General features: G+C 39.3%; 1 pseudogene; it reads left to right on the top strand.

Moving 5' to 3' along the window:
* Window positions 1-18,416: 18,416 nt before the first annotated feature.
* Window positions 18,417-18,985, top strand: LOC138089877 (E3 ubiquitin-protein ligase MARCHF2 pseudogene; annotated as a pseudogene).
* The last annotated feature ends 977 nt before the right edge of the window (window positions 18,986-19,962 follow it).

Here is a 19,962-nt window from a genome sequence, read left to right as displayed (position 1 = left end):
AATAAGTCAGATAGAGATGAACAATATATGACATCATGTATATGTGGAATTCAAAAAAAACTGAACTCAGAAACAGAAAGTAGAATTGTGGTTGCCAGGGAATGGAGACTGAGGGACATGGGGAAATGATGGTCAAAGAATACAAATCTCCGGGTATAATAAATTCTGGGGATCCAATGTATAGCATAGTGACTGTAATTGACAATATTGTATTATGTACTTAGAAGCTGCTAAGAGAGTAGATCTCAACTGGTCTCACAATAACAAAAAGAGGTAACTATGTGAAGTGACGGATGAAATAAGCAATAATCTTATTGTAGTAATCATTTCACAGTACATTTTGTATCATATCATATTGTACACCTTAAATTTATACAACGTTATATGTCAATTACATTTCAATGAAGCTGGGCACAGGGGAGACCCTGGCATACAGTGAGTATACAATGACTACGTTATTTGAATTTCTCAACAACATTGATTGTTAGAAGATAGACTTGATAGTTAGCACTCTCTGACCCATTTTAAAGGGGAAAAAGTATACGGAAGCAGTGTTAGAGAGTAAAAAAGATGCTGACCAAATCTTTCCAAACTTTTTATATGGGATGCATGGAAATAGCACTACCCCCTAAAAGAGATTAAGCCAAAACTAATTTTAGGGACAGTTATCAGTTAAGGTTATCAGTTATAAGTTAAGATAGAAGGTTTAAGTTTGGAAAAAAGGATGAAAATGACTATGCACAGAGAAGTCTTCAGGTCAGAGACGGAAGCTCTCTTGAGTATAATGGAAAGATGTGAGAAAGACGGAGAAATGGGTCAAATAAGGAACTGTTCAAATAAGATGTGAGTTCTGAAGATAACAGAAAACAAGGCTTGTATATCTGCCAGTTGACACAGATAAACAGTGTCATGAGGCTTAGTGAAATTATTCCTAGGTCTTTTGAAAGAGTATGAGCACACTCTTTGGTTTATGATATGATCCTGAAGGTGTCAAGAGATGATGCTACGGCATGCAGAATTAAATACCCCTTCAAACTTTACCACATGTCACACAGCTAATTATTGGCACCACAGGATAATAATCTCAGCTCTGACTTTCAAGTCAGTGTTTCCTTCATTATAACAAGTTGGACTTGTTGGACTTGGATTTCATTCTTGGACTTCTAACTAATTACTTGGAATACATAATCATTTAAACACAGTTTCATTTTTCCTTAGTTGTATTCAAAGTTTACTACAATGAAGTTCATTTGTCCACTCATAGTTCCATTAGATCTTCACATAATTTTTCATCTTGGCATTTCACTTAACAGAGGAATGTACTGGCATTTCCACATGTGCTTTCTCTTCTTGAACATTTTCAAAGTATAAAACCAATATCAACGTTAATCCTCACTTTTAATAGTTTTCAATCAAAATAGCAGACCTCCTTCAAGACTCTTAAGCTGGATGACATATTAAAAATCAACTATTTCACCACTCATTTTTTAGATGAACAAATTTACCTCAGAAAATTAAAAAACTTGTCCAAGTTCACAAAATTAACATCAGAGTTAATATTAAACTTTAGACTGCCAGATTTTTACCATTATACTCTTAACCTGTTAGTATTTTAAAATTCCATTTTATGTTCTTGACAAATCAGCCTTCAAATCTCACAATACTCTGGACGATTTTCAATGGCATTTTGAAGCTCCCCAATTCCTGAGTGACTTTCTTCAACAAATAAAATACTTTCACAACCCAGAAGCTTACAAGGTAAGTAAGGAAACAAAGACAAATGCTAAAAATTTTAAAACAATAAAAATAAACATATGGTTCCCTTGTGGCTCAGATGGTAAAACATCTGCCTGGAATGTGGGAGACTCGGGTTCAATCCCTGGGTTGGGAAGATCCCCTGGAGAAGGAAATGGCAACCCACTCCAGTACTCTTGCCTGGAAAATTCCATGGACTGAAGAACCTGGCAGACTACAGTCCATGGGGTCACAAAGAGTCGGACACAACTGAGAGACCTCACTTTCACTTTCTCCTACTGCTCCTCTGTAATAAGAAATTCCTCTGTACCTGTTCCTAGCTCCCTGAGCATTTCCCAGCCTAAGAGCTTAGCCCTTGGCTTCATACTCATACAGTCTAAAAGTAGGACAAGATAAATTATTAGTTATGCAGAGAGAATGAAATCAAAACAAGCTAAAGAGGTAAGAAAGACAATGTTGATATAGACCTATGGTATATTAATTGTTAGCCCCATGTAGCTAAATTAAAAATAAATAATTTCAAGTTCAGTTTTTCAGTCACATTAAGCCACATTTCAAGTACTCAATAGCCACATGTGGCTTGTGGCTGCAATTACAAAGGACAACTCAATTACAGGACAACGCAATTACAGAGCATTATACCATAACTGTAGAAAGTTGAATCAGACAACACTGATGTCTATGATGGACATAATGTCATAGAGATGGGATTTTTTAAGTCAAGGATAAGAGAGGAAAAATAAGGAAACATGCCTGAAAGGAACACAAAAGTAGAACTAAAAGATAAAATACAATCAAATTAAAAAATTGAACTTTGAAATTCAATAAGGCACACACAAGTCTTCTTAAGGAGTAAATGATCACAAACATTCAACTTTAAAGAATTTTAAAGAGTTCTTATCTTTTATTATGAAGTGTATGTGAAATGGGAGTACCAGACCACCTTACGTATCTTTCTCAGAAACCTGTATGTGGGTCAAGAAGCGACAGTCAGAAGCAGGTGTGGAACAATCAACTGATTCAAAATTGGGAAAGGAGTACAACAAGGCTATATAGTGTCACCTCATTTATTTAATTTATATGCAGAGTACATCATGCAAATGCCGGGCTGGATAAATCACAAGCTGGAATCAAGATTGCTGGCAGAAATATCAACAACCTCAGATATGCAGATCAAACCACTCTAATGGCAGAGAGTGAAAATGAACTAGAGTCTTTTGATGAGGGTGAAAGAGACAAGTGAAAAAGCTGGCTTGAAACTCAACATTGAAAAAACCAAGATCATGGCATTCGGTCCCGTCACTTCAAGGCAAATAGAACAGGAAAAAAGTAAAAGCAGTGACAGATTTTGTTTTTGTGGGCTCCAAATCACTGCAGATGGTTACTGCAGCCACCAAATTAAAAGATGCTTGATTTCTTGGAAAGCTATGATAAACCTAGACAGCACATTAAAAAGCAGAGACATCACTTTGTCAACAAAGGACTGTAAGGTACGGCTTTTTCAATTGCATATATGGATGTGAGAGCTGGACCATAAAGAAGGTTGAGTGCCAAAGAATTGATGCTTTTGAATTGTGGTGCTGGAGAAGACTCTTGAAAGTTCTTTGGACTGCAAGGAGATCAAACCAGTTGATCCTAAAGGATATCAATTGACTATTCATTGAAAGGATGGTTGCTGAAGCTGAAGCTCCAATACTTAGATCACCTGATAGGAAGAGCTGACTCACTGGAAAAGATTCTGATGCTGGGAAAGATGGAAGGCAAAAGGAGAAGGTAACAGCAGAGGATAAGATAGGTAGATAGTATCATTGACTCAATGGACATGATTTGAGCAAACTCCAGGAAACAGTGAAGAACAGAGGAGCCTGGGTTGCTGCAGTTCTTGGGGTTGCAGAGTCGGACACAACTTAGTGAATGAACAACAATACGTAAAATGACTAGAGGCAGTAAAATGCTGGTTCATAGGGTATACATAAACATACATATGTATCAGTTCAGTCACTCAGTCAAGTTCTAGTCTCTGCAACCCCATGGACTGCAGCATGCCGGGCTTCTCTGTTCATCATCAACTCCCAGAGCACGCTCAAACTCATGTCCATCAAGTCGGTGATGCCACCCAACCATCTCATCCTGTCGTCCCCTTCTGCCTTCAATTTTTCCCAGCATCAAGGTCTTTTCCAGTGAGTCAGTTCTTTGCATCAGGTGGCCAAAGGGTTGGCCTCAGTCCTTCCAGTGAATATTCAGGACTGATTTCCTTTAGGATTGACTGATTTGATCTCCTAGATATCCAAGGGACTCGCGAGTCTTCTCCAACACCACAGTACAAAAGCATCAATTCTTTGGTGCTCAGCTTTCTTTATGGCCCAACTTTCACATCCATACATGACTACTGGAAAAACCATAGCTTTGACTAGATGGACCTTTGTCAGTAATGTCTCTGCTTTTTAATATGCTGTCTGGGTTTGTCATAGCTTTTCTTCCAAGGAGCAAGCATCTTTTAATTTCACAGCTGCAGTCACTATCGGCAGTGATTTTGAAGCCTAAGAAAATGAAGTCACTGTTTCCACTGTTTCCCCATCTATTTGCTGTGAAGTGATGGGACTGGATACCATGATCTTAGTGTTCTAAATGTTGAATTTTAAGCTAGCTTTTTCATTCTCCTCTTTTACTTTCATCAAGAGGCTCTTTTAGTTCCTCTTCGCTTTCTGTCGTAAGGGTGGTGTCATCTGCCTATCTGAGGTTATTGATATTTCTCCCGGCAATCTTGATTCCAGCTTGTGCTTTATCCAGCCCACATTTCTCATGATGTACTCTGCATATAAGTTAAATAAGCAGTGTGACAATATACAGCCTTGACATACTCCTTTCCCAGTTTGGAACCAGTCTGTTGTTTCATGTCCAGTTCTAACTGTTGCTTCTTGACCTGCATACAGATTTCTCAGGATGCAGGTACAGTGGTCTGGTATTCCCATCTCTAACAATTTTCCAAAGTTTGTTGCGATCCACATAGTCAAAGGCTTTTTTCATATACTCAATGAAGCAAAAGTAGATGTTTTTCTGGAATTCTCTTGCTTTTTCTCTTGCCAATGGATATTGGCAATCTGATCTATGCATACATATGTATAGCTTTAGTGAATATTGCTAAGTAACTTTCCACAGTGCTTGAACCAATTTCCACCCCACCAGTTCTTTATGAGCATTCCAGTTGTTTGATAGCCTTGCTAAGTCTGGTATTATACACTAATAAGTTGATGATCCAAGACTAATCACATCTTATTGTAAAGCTTCTCGTCTTCAAAAATTTCTAAATTTTTAAAAATTTTGCCCATTAAATAAGTAATTATAATAAAATATTAAATACATCATTCTTTAATCCTTTCTAGAAAGTAAATGATGAGTAGATAAAACCTTTTCCATGATACAGAAACAGTATTCCCTACATTCTATAAGAATTCTATACACTCAAGAATTCCAAGATTGGCCTTAATAATAACAGAAGCAACAAAATTCATAGCTACACTTAATTCATCTATTGTACAAGTTTAAATAATGAATAGGAATTTTATTAAATTTATATTTGTAGACATACAATTAAATTACAATGTTCATGAGTCAACAATTTTGAGTTAAGAACTTGTAAAACTTCCAAAATCACCTTTTCTATTATGTATGAGTCATAATTACATCCTCAACATTTTACAGTTTCCTCTCATTACAGGTGAAAAGAAAAAATACCAATACTGAAAAGGTGCTAGGCATATTATTAATATTTTAATTCTCTTCCCTGACTTGGACATGAAAATTTTTTGCAAATGCTATGTTGAATCAGTGAGAATAATCAATTTACATCTCTTTTGAGTTTTAGAATCATCCCTTTGAAAACATTTATTATTATTACCATTATTATTATGTCCTTTGTCTTATTTTTAGGGAAAAAAACCACAGACTTTATTGAGGTATAAATAATTCTAAGATGTTCATTCCAGATCTCCAGCACCTCCTACTACTGCTTCCATGATTATATTACATGTTACAAGAGATTCTGAAGACATAATGTTTGCTAATCAACTGACCTTAACATGCAAAGATTATATGTATGGGTTTAATCTGATCACACTAGCCCTTTAAAAGCAGAGTGTTTTCTCCAGTTGACAGCAGAAAGGGAAGTCAGAGACTCAAATCACGAGGGACATTCACCATATCATTGCTGGCTTGAAGACCAAGGCCACTTGGAAAGCACCTGAGAGTAGTCTCTAAGGTCCGAGAGCACCGTTTGGCTGCCCGCCAGGAATAGAACAAGAATCTCCGTTCTACCACTGCAAGGAACCGGATCTGCCAATTTCAATGCGTTTGGAAGCTGATTTTTTTCCACCCAAAGCCTCTGGAAATGAATGGAGTGCAGTTAACATCTGGATTTTAGCCTTATAAGATGCTGAGCAGCAAACTAACCAAGCCCACTCAAATTGGTGACCTACAAAACTGTGAGATAATTAATAGACACTGTTCTAATCTGCCAAATTTGCGGTAATTTGTTAAGCAGCAACAGAAAATTAAGTATACATACTTATAAGTGTACAATTTTAATTAGTTTTAAAGCGGTTTTAACAGTTTAACACTGTGAAATCACTACAGTCGCTGCTTACATTTTCTTTGTGCCCATTTGCAATCTCTCCCTCCACTCATGCCAGCAACCAATCAGGCACTTGCTTTCTGTCACTATAGATTTGTTTGCCTGTTATAGAATTCTATATGTGTGGAATCATATTTACTCTTTTTTGCCTGTCTTTCCATTAGCCTAATGATTTTTTTAGATTCATCCATGTTGTTGCATGTATCAATAAATCATTCATTATTACTGCTGAATTTTATTGTTCATAGTATGGATTTACCGTAACTTACCACTCATTTGTTGATGGACATTTGGGTTATTTTCAGTTAGGGGCTATTACAAATAAAGTGACTATGAACTTTTTGTACAAGTCTGTGTGTGAACATGTTTGCTCTTCTTGGATAAATAACATACATAAGTTTGTTTTAAGGGCAGGGCAGGGAGAGGATAAGTGGCAGGCAAAGAGTTAATGGTACCTTTACTGCAAAAAAGCAAAGGGATTCTTTCGAGTTCCAAAAGTAGTTCTCAGGAGAAGCTGTGAACTCTCCTCTTTTGTACCTGGAAAAAATGGTGGAGGAACTAGGATTCTACAGTTTAAATGGTAACAAGGGTGATGGGTCAGTAGGCAGAGACTTAAGTGTCTTCTAAATTCTACTTTTTTCCCAAAGTATCTTTCTTTTCAATGGTTTTATTCCGTTGCTTATATGCCTAATAAAATACAGTATCATATAGATATACTTAAAGCATTTTCAATGTACTATTACAAAGATGCTTACATTTCAGTTTTCTTTTCTTTTTCTTTTTTTTCAGTTTTCTCATTTACTATTATGAACAATGTTGCTTTGTCCTCTATGAACAGGCTACCTGACAACAAGAACATGGCCCAGCCTTTCCTCTATGGAAAGACCACAGTTCGGCAAGAACCGAGCCTGTTTATGAGCAGTCCTCAACAGGTAAGTGTCACATGCATAAGCAAGTAAAGAGGTCTAAAATAAAACACATAATAGGGGGACCTTGTTATCATTAACAGACATTAATAAATCTAAAGTTTATTAGCTGGGATTCCCTGGTGGCTCAGATGGTAAAGCATCTACCTGCAACGTGGAGGACCCGTGTTCAATTTGAAAGAGCGCTAGTGAAATTCAATCTGTCTCACTGATATATTCGTGTTATTATTGGGCATTTCTGTGAATATATTTTAGAAAATACATTCAGAAGTGTTTTTAAAAATAATTTGAATTATTTACCAGGAGGTGACTCCTGACCCAGCCTCTCAGTCAAATAAGCCACTGTTTGAACCAGAAACCGAGGTCCTGATAAAGACACTGGGATGTGGAGACAATCCCTGGAGCTCCTCTGGGAAGGTCCTTCCCAGATAAGTTTGACAAGCTATACTGGCTTGCTTCTGCTGACTCCAAAAGTCCTGAGTCTGCTGTTTGACCCTCAAGACAATGCCTTCCTGTTCTGGGCTCATTCCTATGCTACATTCCACAATTAATCGAATTGCTGGGTCTGCAGAGCACTTCCCTCCTCATCAATTGAAGGCTTCACATGGTGAGTTTCTCCACTTCAAGGAAAAGACTTTCTTCAACTCTGTCAATATCTTCACCAACAACAATCATGTGTGATGCCTCTCTTTAATATGATGACATCTAACAATCTTAAAATGGATTGATATAACACATTGTACCTTAACTATGGACATAATGTGACTTTTAATTTCAATTATGTTTTAACTGGTTTAATGACTATTTTGGCTTACATCTATAACTGTAAAATGGGGTTTTTTTCTAACCGTCTGAAAGGTTTTAGGTTACAAATTATGGTTCAAGCTCCTATGAGTGCCACAACCTTCTCCAACTGTTACTTGGGGCCCCTGGATCAGAGACCCTCAATATGCAGGTGAGGAGAATATGTACCTCAACAATTTAGGGACAACACTCCTCAACAGCAGGAAGTAGTTATGCAACTAAAATGATGCCCCTTTCCCTTGGCAACATATTCTAAAAGAGAAAAAGAGGGGAATGAGTCAGTTCCTAGGTAGGCTGATAAGAAGTCCAGGGTCCCTGAGGAGGAGAAAGAGGTCTGGGGCTCTCAAGGAAGAGACAGGGGCCTGGAATTCTCAAGGAGGAGAAAAGGACAAACATTTTTTTCTACATTCCTTAGTCACATAAAACCCTGAGCAGATATGATTACACAACAAAACAACTCAGCTTAAACTCTCTATATAAGGACTACATAACAACGATGTAGGCTTCCCTGGTAGCTCAATTGGTAAAGAATCTGCCTGTGATGTGGGAGACCTGGGTTCGATCCCTGGGTTGGGAAGATCCCTCGGAGAAGGTCATGGCAACCCACTCCAGTATTCTTGCCTGGAGAATCCCCAAAGACAGAGGAACTTGGTGGGCTGCAGTCCATGGGATCACAAAGAGTTGGACACGACTGAGCAACTAAGCACAGCACACACATCCTGCTTGAAGACAGTTTCTCCTTCCTGAAAACCTTCTGACTAATCCCGTTAGTCCATGGGGTCCCAAAGAGTCAGATACCATTGAACTGAACTGAATCCTGTTATCTTAAAATGTATATTATGGGTGTGGGTCTGGTAAGATCTTTCTGTTGTTAGTTCTAATCCTATCATCTTAAAATGTAAATTGTGGGAGTGGGTCTAGTAAGATCTTTACCACCTTGAGACATTCTTTTGATTTATTGTAATAACCAATTTTAAAAAGAATATGGCTCCTTTGCTAAGACTAGTGAGGGGGCCACTCGTCCTCCTTATGTTGTCTATGTCAGAAGCTTTCTCTGTCCTTTTCATACTTTAATTAACCTCTACTACACACACACACACACACACACACACACAAAGTAATTTGAATTTATCAAGAATGATTACTTATGAAAAATATTTTCTTTTTGAGGGGACAGGTCCTAGAACATAGAGATGAATTCTACTCCAACTCCCCTATTTTTCATGATTCCTCTTCTGTGAGTCTATTCTTACCTAATCACATTTTTTCATTATACAGTATTCTCAAAACAGGCAAAATATAAATTAAGACATATCAGGAAGACAGCACATGGCTTGCTTCAAAAGTCATAAAACAAAGACAAAGGAGGAAGGAATACTTCCTAACTCAATGAAGTTGGCATTACACTAATACAAAAGCCAAATAAAGATATACTAATATCAGGAAAAGGAAACTACAAATCAACGCCTCTGATGAATACAGATGCAAACATCCCCCCCAAAAATTTAGCAAAATCATTAAGGTATATAAAAATTACACACTACGACAAGGTGGGATTCATTTGAGTCATGGAAGACTAGTTCCACAGTCAAAAATCAATCAAACTGAATCCATCCCATCAACCTGCTAAAGAAGAAAAGTCACATGATCATATTAATAATGTAGAAAAAACATTTGACAAGCCCAACACTTTCCATGATAAATTCAGAATGGCTAGCAAACCAGGAATAAATGGTAACTTCCTCAACTTAATAAACAGCATCTAATAGCTAAAGCTGGAGAAGGAAATGGCAACCCACTCCTGTATTTTTGCTTGGAGAATCCCATGGACAGAGGAGCCTGGCAGGCTACAGTCCATGGGTTGCCAAGAGTCAGACATGACTTAGTGACTAAACCACCACTCCCACCAACAGCTAAAGCTATTACCTACAGCTAACATCATACTTCATGCTGAGAAACTAGCAGCTTTCCTGCCAAGGTCAGAAACAAGGCAAAAATATCCCATCTCATCACATCCTACTCAAAGTCTTAGCTAGATCATTATGACAAAAAGGAAAAAAATAAACAGATTGAGAAGAAATAAACTGTCTTTATTCACAGATAACATGACTATATATGTTGAAAATCCAAAATAATCAACAAAAAACTCCTGGAACTAATAAATTATTATAACAAGACAACAGGATACAAGGTTTATAAAACTCAACTGTTTTTCAATATATCAGCAATAACAACTGTAAATTTAAATTAATATTTTCCTTTGTAGTGCAGAAGCTTTTAATTTTAATTAGATCCCATTTGTTTATTCTTGCTTTTATTTCCAGAATTCTGGGAGGTGGATCACAAAGGATCCTGCTGTGATTTATGTCGGAGAGTGTTTTGCCTATGTTCTCCTCTAGGAGTTTTATAGTTTGTGGTCTTACATTTAGATCTTTAATCCATTTTGAGTTTATTTTTGTGTGCGGTGTTAGGAAGTGATCTAGTTTCATTCTTTTACAAGTGGTTGACCAGTTTTCCCAGCACCACTTGTTAAAGAGATTGTCTTTACTCCATTGTATATTCTTGCCTCCTTTGTCAAAGATAAGGTGTCCATACGTGTGTGGATTTATCTCTGGGCTTTCTATTTTGTTCCATTGATCTATATTTCAGTCTTTGTGCCAGTACCATACTGTCTTGATGACTGTGGCTTTGTAGTAGAGCCTGAAGTCAGGCAGGTTGATTCCTCCAGTTCCATGCTTCTTTCTCAAGATTGCTTTGGCTATTCGAGGTTTTTTGTATTTCCATACAAATCTTGAAATTATTTGTTCTAGTTCTGTGAAAAATATCGCTGGTAGCTTGATAGGGATTGCATTGAATTTGTAAATTGCTTTGGGTAGTATACTCATTTTCACTATATTGATTCTTCCGATCCATGAACATGGTATATTTCTCCATCTATTAGTGTCAGGTGAAAAGACAGGCTTCAGAATGGGAGAAAATATTAGCAAATGAAACAACTGACAAACAACTAATCTCAAAAATATACAAGCAACTTATGCAACTCAATTCCAGAAAAATAAACGACCCAATCAAACAATGGGCCAAAGAACTAAATAGACATTTCTCCAAAGAAGACATACGGATGGCTAACAAACACATGAAAAGATGCTCAATATCACTCATTATTAGAGAAATGCAAATAAAAACCACAATGAGGTACCACTTCACACCAGTCAGAATGGCAGCGATTCAAAAATCTGCAAGCAATAAATGCTGGAGAGGGTGTGGAGAAAAGGGAACCCTCTTACACTGTTGGTGGGAATGCAAACTAGTACAGCCACTATGGAAAACACTGTGGAGATTCCTTAAAAAATTGCAAATAGAACTGCCTTATGACCCAGCAATCCCACTGCTGGGCATACACACCGAGGAAACCAGAATTGAAAGAGACACATGTACCCCAATGTTCATCGCAGCACTGTTTATAATAGCCAGGACATGGAAACAACCTAGATGTCCATCAGCAGATGAATGGATAAGAAAGCTGTGGTACATATACACAATGGAGTATTACTCAGCCATTGAAAAGAATACACTTGAATCAGTTCTGATGAGACGGATAAAACTGGAGCCGATTATACAGAGTGAAGTAAGCCAGAAAGAAAAACACCAATACAGTATACTAACACATATATATGGAATTTAGAAAGATGGCAATGATGACCCTGTATGCAAGACAGCAAAAAAGACACAGATGTGTATAACGGACTTTTGGACTCAGAGGGAGAGGGAGAGGGTGGGATGATATGGGAGAATGGCATTGAAACATGTATACTATCATGTAAGAATCGAATCGCCAGTCTATGTCCAATGCAGGATACAGCATGCTTGGGGCTGGTGCACGGGGATGACCCAGAGGGATGTTGTGGGGAGGGAGGTGGGAGGGGGGTTCATGTTTGGGATCACATGTACACCCGTGGTGGATTCATGTCAATGTATGGCAAAACGAATACAGTATTGTAAAGTAAAATAAAGTAAAAATAAAAATTAAAAAAATAATAAAAATAAATTAATAACATATAATTTACATTAGCACCCCACATCCCAAAATACTTAGGTATAAATTTATATGAGATTTATATGAGGGAAACTATAAAGCTCTGATTTGAAAAAAAGAAAAAGAACTAAATAAATGAAGCAATATTTCACATTCATAGATAGGAAGACTCAATATGGTCATGGTGTAAGTTCTTCACAACTAGATCTAAAGATTCAATGCAATCCAAATCAAAATCCTAGCAATTTATTTTGTAGCTACTGACAAACTGATTCTGAAGTTTATATGGAAAACCAAAAGACCCAGAATAGCCAATGTAAACTTGAAGCAAACAAAAATTAGTTGGAAGAGTGACACTACCTGACTTCAAGCCTTAGTATAAAGCTACAGTAAGTGAGACAGTACAACTGGCAAAAGCATGGGCACAGAGATCAATGGAACAGAACAGAGTGCCCAGAAATAGGCCCATATAAATATAGCCAACTGATTTTAGACAAAAAAAGCAAAATAATAATAGGCACACCTCATTTTATTGTGCTTCACAGATACTGCATTTCTTACAAACTGAAGGTCTGTGGCAACCCTGTGTCATCAGATGACAGTAGTTTTAGCAATAAAGTATTTTTCAATTAATGTATGTTTGTTTTTATACATAGTGCTATTTCACACATAGTAAAGTATAGCATAAACATAACTTTTATATGCACTAAGAAAAAAAAACTCATGTGACTAGCTTAAATGTGATATACACTTTATTGGGGTGGTCTGGAACCAAATCCACAACATATCCAAGGTATGCCTGTACAATGGAGAGCAGAGTCTTTAACAAATGGTGCTGGAAAACTGGACATCTACATGTAAAAAAGTGAATATAAACACAGATCTTACACCTTTTCAAAAATTAACTCAAAATGAATCACAGACCTAAATGTGAAATGAAAATCTATAAAACTTCTAGAAGATAACAAAGGAGAAAATCTAGATGACCTTGTGTTTGGCAGTGACTTTTCAGATCCACGGAAAACTAACTGATGAGCTGGGCTTCATTAAAATTAAAAATTTCTGCTCTACAAAAGACATCAAGAGAATGAGATGACATGTCACAAATTGTGGAAAAAACATTTCCAAAAGACTGAAAAAGAACTGTTGTCCAGAGTATACAAGCAGTTGTTAAAAGTTTTTTTTTTTTTTTAAAGAATAACCTGATTAAAAACTGGGCTAAAGATCTAAACAGACACTTCACCAAAAAAGATATATAGATGGTAAAGAAGCATATAAAAAGATGCTCAACATCATGTGTCATTCAAGAACTACAAATCAAAACAATGAGAATTCCCTGGAAGTCCAGTGGTCAGGACTCCATGCTTTCACTGCCAAAGGCCTGGGTTCAATCCCTGGTTAGGGAACTAAAATCCCACAAGTCATGTGGCACAATCAATCAATAAATACATACACAAATATTTATATAATATATATAATGTTTAGGAATACAGAATCTGACAACAAAGGAGATGGGGTTTGAGTATGGTTCTGCCACTTACAAATTGTGCTAAGGACTTTAACCTCTCTGTGCCTCTGGGATTAATACTACCTACTTCACTTGGTTGGTTGTGTGTGAATGTGTGCTAAGTCACTTCAGTTGTGTCGACTCATTGCAACCCTATGGACTGTAGCCCACTAGGCTCCTCTGTCCATGGGATCTTCCAGGCAAGAAAACTGGAGTGGGCTGCCATTTCCTTCTCCAGGGTTTCTTCCCAACCTGGGGATTGAACTCGGGTCTCCTGCATTGCAGGCAGATTCTTTTACTGTCTGAGCCACTAAAATGACTAGGAGAAGACCCGATACATAGCAAATTAGAACTCAAAGATGTTAATGATTATTTCCAAACTTTGTATTTCTTAAGAATTTTCCAAGGATAAAGGGCTACACAATCTTATATTAGAACGGCTTTTTTTCATTCTAAAGAACAATATTTGGATGAAAGGGAACAGCAGTTTTCTGAATTTCTGCCACTTTCCTTTTAGTGAACTATTATTTTGCATGACCACAGAATCCACTATGTGTGTTCCTGCAGAAAACTGCTTTGTTGAATCTTCAGAAAAACTGTTCTGGTCTTTAACATAATTAAATCTGAATGTTACGTTTTTTAAAAGACGCAGCAGAACACAAGTGCTGTGCTCTGTTTTTACAACACCTCATTTCTGACAACAAATGGGTAATTTTTCCATACCAAGCAATTCTCCAGTTCTCTGAGGACAACAACTGAGCATCCTACAAGTCGATTCAGTATGTCGGAGGTGCATGCGTGCTCAGTTACTTCAGCTGTGTCTGACTCTTTGCAATCCTATGGACTGTAGCCCACTAGGCCCCTCTGTCCGTGGGATTCTCCAGGCAAGAATACGGGAGTAGGTTGTCATGCCCTCCTCCAGGAGATCTTCCAGACCCAGGGATCAAATCCACATCTGCCTTCATCTCCTGCATTGCAGGCGGAATTCTTTATCTACTGAGTCACCTCAGTTCAGTTCAGTCGCTCAGTTGTGTCAAGACTCTTTGCGACCCCACAGACTGCAGCACACCAAGCTTCCCTATCCATCACCAACTCCAGAAGGTTAGTCAAACTCATGTCCATCGAGTCAGTAATGCCATCCAAAACATCTCTTCCTCTATCGTGCCCTTCTCCTCCCACCTTCAATCTTTCCCAGCATCAGGGTCTTTTCCAATGAGTCAGTTCTTCACATCAGGTGGCCAAAGTATTGGGAGCTTCAGCTTCAGCACCAGTCCTTCCAATGAACACCCAGGACTGATCTCCTTGCAGTCTAAGGGACTCTCAAGAGTCTTCTCCAACACCACACTTCAAAAGCATCAGTTCTGAGTCACCCAATATGTCCTACAAGTCAATTTAATTTCAACATTAACTACTTAGAGACAACTCAACCCCACAGGCTGCTCACTCCCACAAGACTGCCCCCAACTTCAGAAGCCAGTTAAAAGTCTTAGGCCTCCCATTTTCCTCCCCAGCAAGACATAAATTAGGGGTTTCCATGACCCCCTCCTCAGGTTTGCTAATTTTATAGAACAACTCAAGGGACTCAGGAAAACAATTTACTGTTTTAACTGGTTTGTTATAAAAGATACAACTCAAAAGCAGCTATGTGGTTGCAAGAGAGTTGTACCCGACTTAGTGATTAAACAACAAATATGGGCAAGGTATCAAGATTGCTGGGAGAACTATCAATAACCTCAGATATGCAGATGATACCACCCTTATGACAGAAAGTGAAGAGGGACTAAAAAGCCTCTTGATGAAAGTGAAAGAGGAGAGTGAAAAAGTTGGCTTGAAGCTCAACATTCAGAAAACGAAGATCATGGCATCTAGTCCCATCACTTCATGGGAAATAGATGGGGAAACAGTGTCAGACTTTATTTTTGGGGGCTCCAAAATCATTGCAGATGGTGACTGCAGCCATGAAATTAAAAGACGCTTACTCCTTGGAAGAAAAGTTATGACCAACCTAGATAGCATATTGAAAAGCAGAGACATTACTTTGGCACAAAGGTCTGTCTAGTCAAGGCTATGGATTTTCCAGTGGTCATGTATGGATATGAGAGTTGGACTGTGAAGAAAGCTGAGCGCTGAAGAATTGATGCTTTTGAACTGTGGTGTTGGAAAAGACTCTTGAGAGTCCCTTGGACTGCAAGGAGATCCAACCAGTCCATTCTGAAGGAGATCAGCTCTGGTATTTCTTTAGAAGGAATGATGCTAAAGCTGAAACTCCAGCACTTTGGCCATCTCATGCAAAGAGTTGACTCATTGGAAAAGACTCTGATGCTGGGAGGGATTGGGGGCAGGAGGAAAAGGGGACGACAGAGGATGAGATGGCTGGATGGCATCACTGACTCGATGGACGTGAGTCTGAGTGAACTGCGGGAGTTGGTGATGGACAGGGAGACCTGGCGTGCTGCAATTCACAGGGTCGCAAAGAGTCAGACACAACTGAGCAACTGAACTGAACTGATGGGCAAGGTATTGGAGAAAATTATGGTCTGGAGAAATTCATGCAGAGTTTCCATGTTCTGTCTGGGCACATCACCCTCCCAGCATCTCAGTGTGTTCATCAATCTGGAAGCTTTCCAAATCCTATAGTTTAGTAAGAGTTTTTATGGAGGTTTCATTACATAGGCATGGTTGATGAAATCATTGTTCATTGATGGTTAACAATCTCTAGACCCGCTTCCTTTCTTAGAGGTTAGGGAGTAAGGCTGAAAGTTCTAAGTTTCTTAATCAAGTCTTGGTTTTTTATGGTCCCCATCTAAGGGGTATCTAGGGGGCCCCTGCCACTAGTCATCTGATCTGCATACAAAAAGATACTCAAAAGTTTTAGGAGCTTGTGCCAAGAACCAGGGACAAAGACCAACTACATGTTTCTTATTATATCACAAGATTACAAGGAGTAATTTTGCAATTAAAAATGAAGATTGAAAAGGAAAAATACTAGTTTTCAGATTACTAAAAGTCTACCTGCATGTAATTGTCTTCTAAAAAAGATTAAAACTGTGAAATTTTTTGTTTTTGTAAGGATCCATTCCTTGCAATAACATTTCTCTTTGCTATTCCATGCCATTTAAGGGAAGTACAAACCTTAGTCTCCATCTTCTTATCATCTCCCACATTCCCCCAGGGCTGACTCTCTACATTATTCTACCAAATAACACAAGTCAATTTGTGTGGTAATTTTTTAATAATTGTGTGTTATTACCTATAGGTATTGTCCAATTCATGCAAACTTAAGTGCCTCAGGACCTATGGTAAATTAGAAATGACCGCAAATTCTTTGTAACTCTATTATTTTCATACTACTTAAATTTGGGCTGGTTTTGTGACTTGTTTTGACAGTATCATGTGGTAGAAGCGACACTGTGTGATCTCCAAGTCTAGGCCTCAAGAGACCTAACAGCTCCTATAAATGCTCTCTTTGAACTCTTCCACAGATAAGCTCAGACAGCCTTCTGGGGACACGTGGCCCAGCCAATAACCAGAACCAACTGCCAGTCATGTGAACAAGGTCTTCTCAGACTGTTGTTCGTTTTTCAGTTACCAAGTCTTGTCTGACTCTTTGCAACCCCATGGACTGCAGCACAGCAGGAAATCTAGATGACCTCCTCAGAATATCCAATCCAAACTGGGCCACCAGATAACTCCAGTCATGTAAGTAGCCTGGACAAGGTCAGCAGATGAACTGCTCAGCTGATCCTAGCCCAAACTGCTGGCCTATAGAATCATGAACAGATAAGACAGCTGTTTTAGGCCATGAAGTTTTGGAGTAGTTTATTATCTGTGAGAGGTAACAAATACACACAACCCCCTCCCCCCATCTAAAGAAACAGAATTATCTTTGCATAGAATAAAACTAATGAGTTGTACCACTCTGCTTTCAATTAAACCAAATCTGGGAATATGATCACAACCACTGGATTGGTATTTGATCTGGAACAGGTCAGGAAGATCCCCTGGAGAAGGGCATGGCAACCCAACTCCAGTATTCTTGCCTGGAGAATTCCATGGTCAGAGAAACCTGGCAGCCTACAGGTCCATAGAGTCACAAAGAGACGGACACAACGGAAGCAACTTAGCAAGCGTGCAGCCACATACAAGACATAAGTGACGTGAAAGCCGCTCAGTCGTGTCCGACTCTTTGTGACACCATGGACTATACAGTCCATGGAACTCTCCAGGCCAGAATACTGGAGCGTGTAGCAGTTCCCTTCTCCAGGGGATCTTCCCGACCCAGGAATCAAACCTGGGCCTCCCGCATTACATGCAGATTCTTTACCAGCTGAGCTACCAGGGACGCTCATGACAAGACACCGGGAAGGCCTGTCATCTATAAAGTGACATGGCACAAAACTCTGCCCTAATGGACAACTCCATGGAAGGCAGTGACAAATTCAAATCCTTTATTAGGTAACAGGAATGTTAACATAAACACTGAAAAACTGGTCACTAAAGCTGCTAATACATCCTGAACAATATAATATAAATCCTTATTCTGTAACCACTAGGATCCAGGGGGCTGTATGTCTACTCAGCCTCTTTGCAACCCTAGTCTGGAGTAAGCCTCCACTGGCTAAGGAAATCTGAATGTTTTTCTTTACAATCTGAAAGGACACTATATATGCTATATTAATTTCATCTACTGTAACACTTTATAGTGTTAAGCTTATAAAACATTTCTAAATAATCTCATTTGAGAGGTAACATGACTGTTGTCACCTCCCCGGCTCCCTGTGTGACTGCTCCGATAGCCCTGCCTTCTCCAAGGTCGTGGAGGCCACAGGCCTCGGGCCACCCCAGTATGTGGCCCAGGTGACTTCAAGGGATGGCCGGCTCCTCTCGACTGTCATCCAGGCCTTGCACACACAAAGCGATGGTCCCTTCTGCCGGATCTGCCATGAGGGGGCATATGGGGAGAGCCTACTGTCTCCATGTGGGTGCACTGGCACGCTGGGCGCTGTGCACAAGAGCTGTCTGGAGAGGTGGCTTTCCTTGTCCAACACCAGCTACTGCGAGCTGTGCCATACAGAGTTTGCAGTGGAGAAGCGGTCCCGATCTCTCACAGAGTGGCTGAAGGACCCTGGGCCTCGAACAGAGAAGTGGACGCTGTGCTGTGACGTGGTGTGCTCCTGTTCATCATGCCACTGGCCGCTATCTCAGGCTGGCTGTGCCTGCGGGGGCCCCAGGACCACCTCCAGCTCCAGAGCCATCTGAAGGCCTTGGGGCTGATCGCCCTTACCATCGCCCTCTTCACCATCTGTGTCCTCTGGACGCTGATTTGATTCATTTGAGCAGTTCAAGTGGAGAATGCAATGGCACCCCACTCCAGTACTCTTGCCTGGAAAATCCCATGGATGGAGGAGCCTGGTGGGCTACAGTCCATGGGGTCGCACAGAGTCAGACACGACTGAGCGACTTCACTTTCACATAGTGGAGAAGTAAATGGCAACCCACTCCAGTGTTCTTGCCTGGAGAATCCCAGGGACGGAGGAGCCTGGTGGGCTGCCGCTTATGGGGTCACACAGAGTCAGACACGACTGAAGCGACTTAGCAGTAGCAGCAGCAGCAGCAGCATGGCTTATTGGACAGGGCATGGACTTTGGGTTAGGGAGACTAAAATTCAATCACACTAATCAAAAGATTACTAAGAGCAGTTTTAAGAATTAGAAACAAGAGAACTACATGTAAAATTTTTTAAGTGTCTGGTAAATAACAGCACCCCAATAAATTCTATTTTTGTATTAATTTAGTAAGATTTACTAAGGACACTGATTACATCAACTGGCTTTTGTTACATAACAAAACCACCTCAAAAATTAGTAGCTTAAAATAACAACCAATTCTGAGTCAGCAATTTAGGCTATGCTCAGCTGAACAGTTCTGCTGATCTTGGCCAGGCTCATTCATATGCTGTGGACAGCTGCCAGGTAGACAGGCTGGTCTAACATGGCTCAGCTGGGATGGCTGTCTCTATTCCAAAGGATCTCTCATCATCTATCTGGCTAGCCTAGATTTGCCTACATATAGAAACATGCAACACCTCTTAATGCCCAGGCTCAGAAGTCACCAAACATAACCTCCACTGAGTTTATTAGCCATAGCACATCATCAGGCAAACCAACACTTAAAGGACAGAGAAACAAAGTCAAGGAGCTGCTTAGTGTAGTCAGTTTGCAATTTATCCAGAAACCTATATACTGGGTACCATAAAGGTCTTTTAAATGCTATATATATGTAGATGTAAATGTTTATGTATTTA

Source organism: Capricornis sumatraensis, chromosome 13, assembly GCF_032405125.1.
Source record: "Capricornis sumatraensis isolate serow.1 chromosome 13, serow.2, whole genome shotgun sequence".
Classification (NCBI taxonomy): domain Eukaryota; kingdom Metazoa; phylum Chordata; class Mammalia; order Artiodactyla; family Bovidae; genus Capricornis; species Capricornis sumatraensis.
This window is presented reverse-complemented; position numbering and strand designations above follow the sequence as displayed.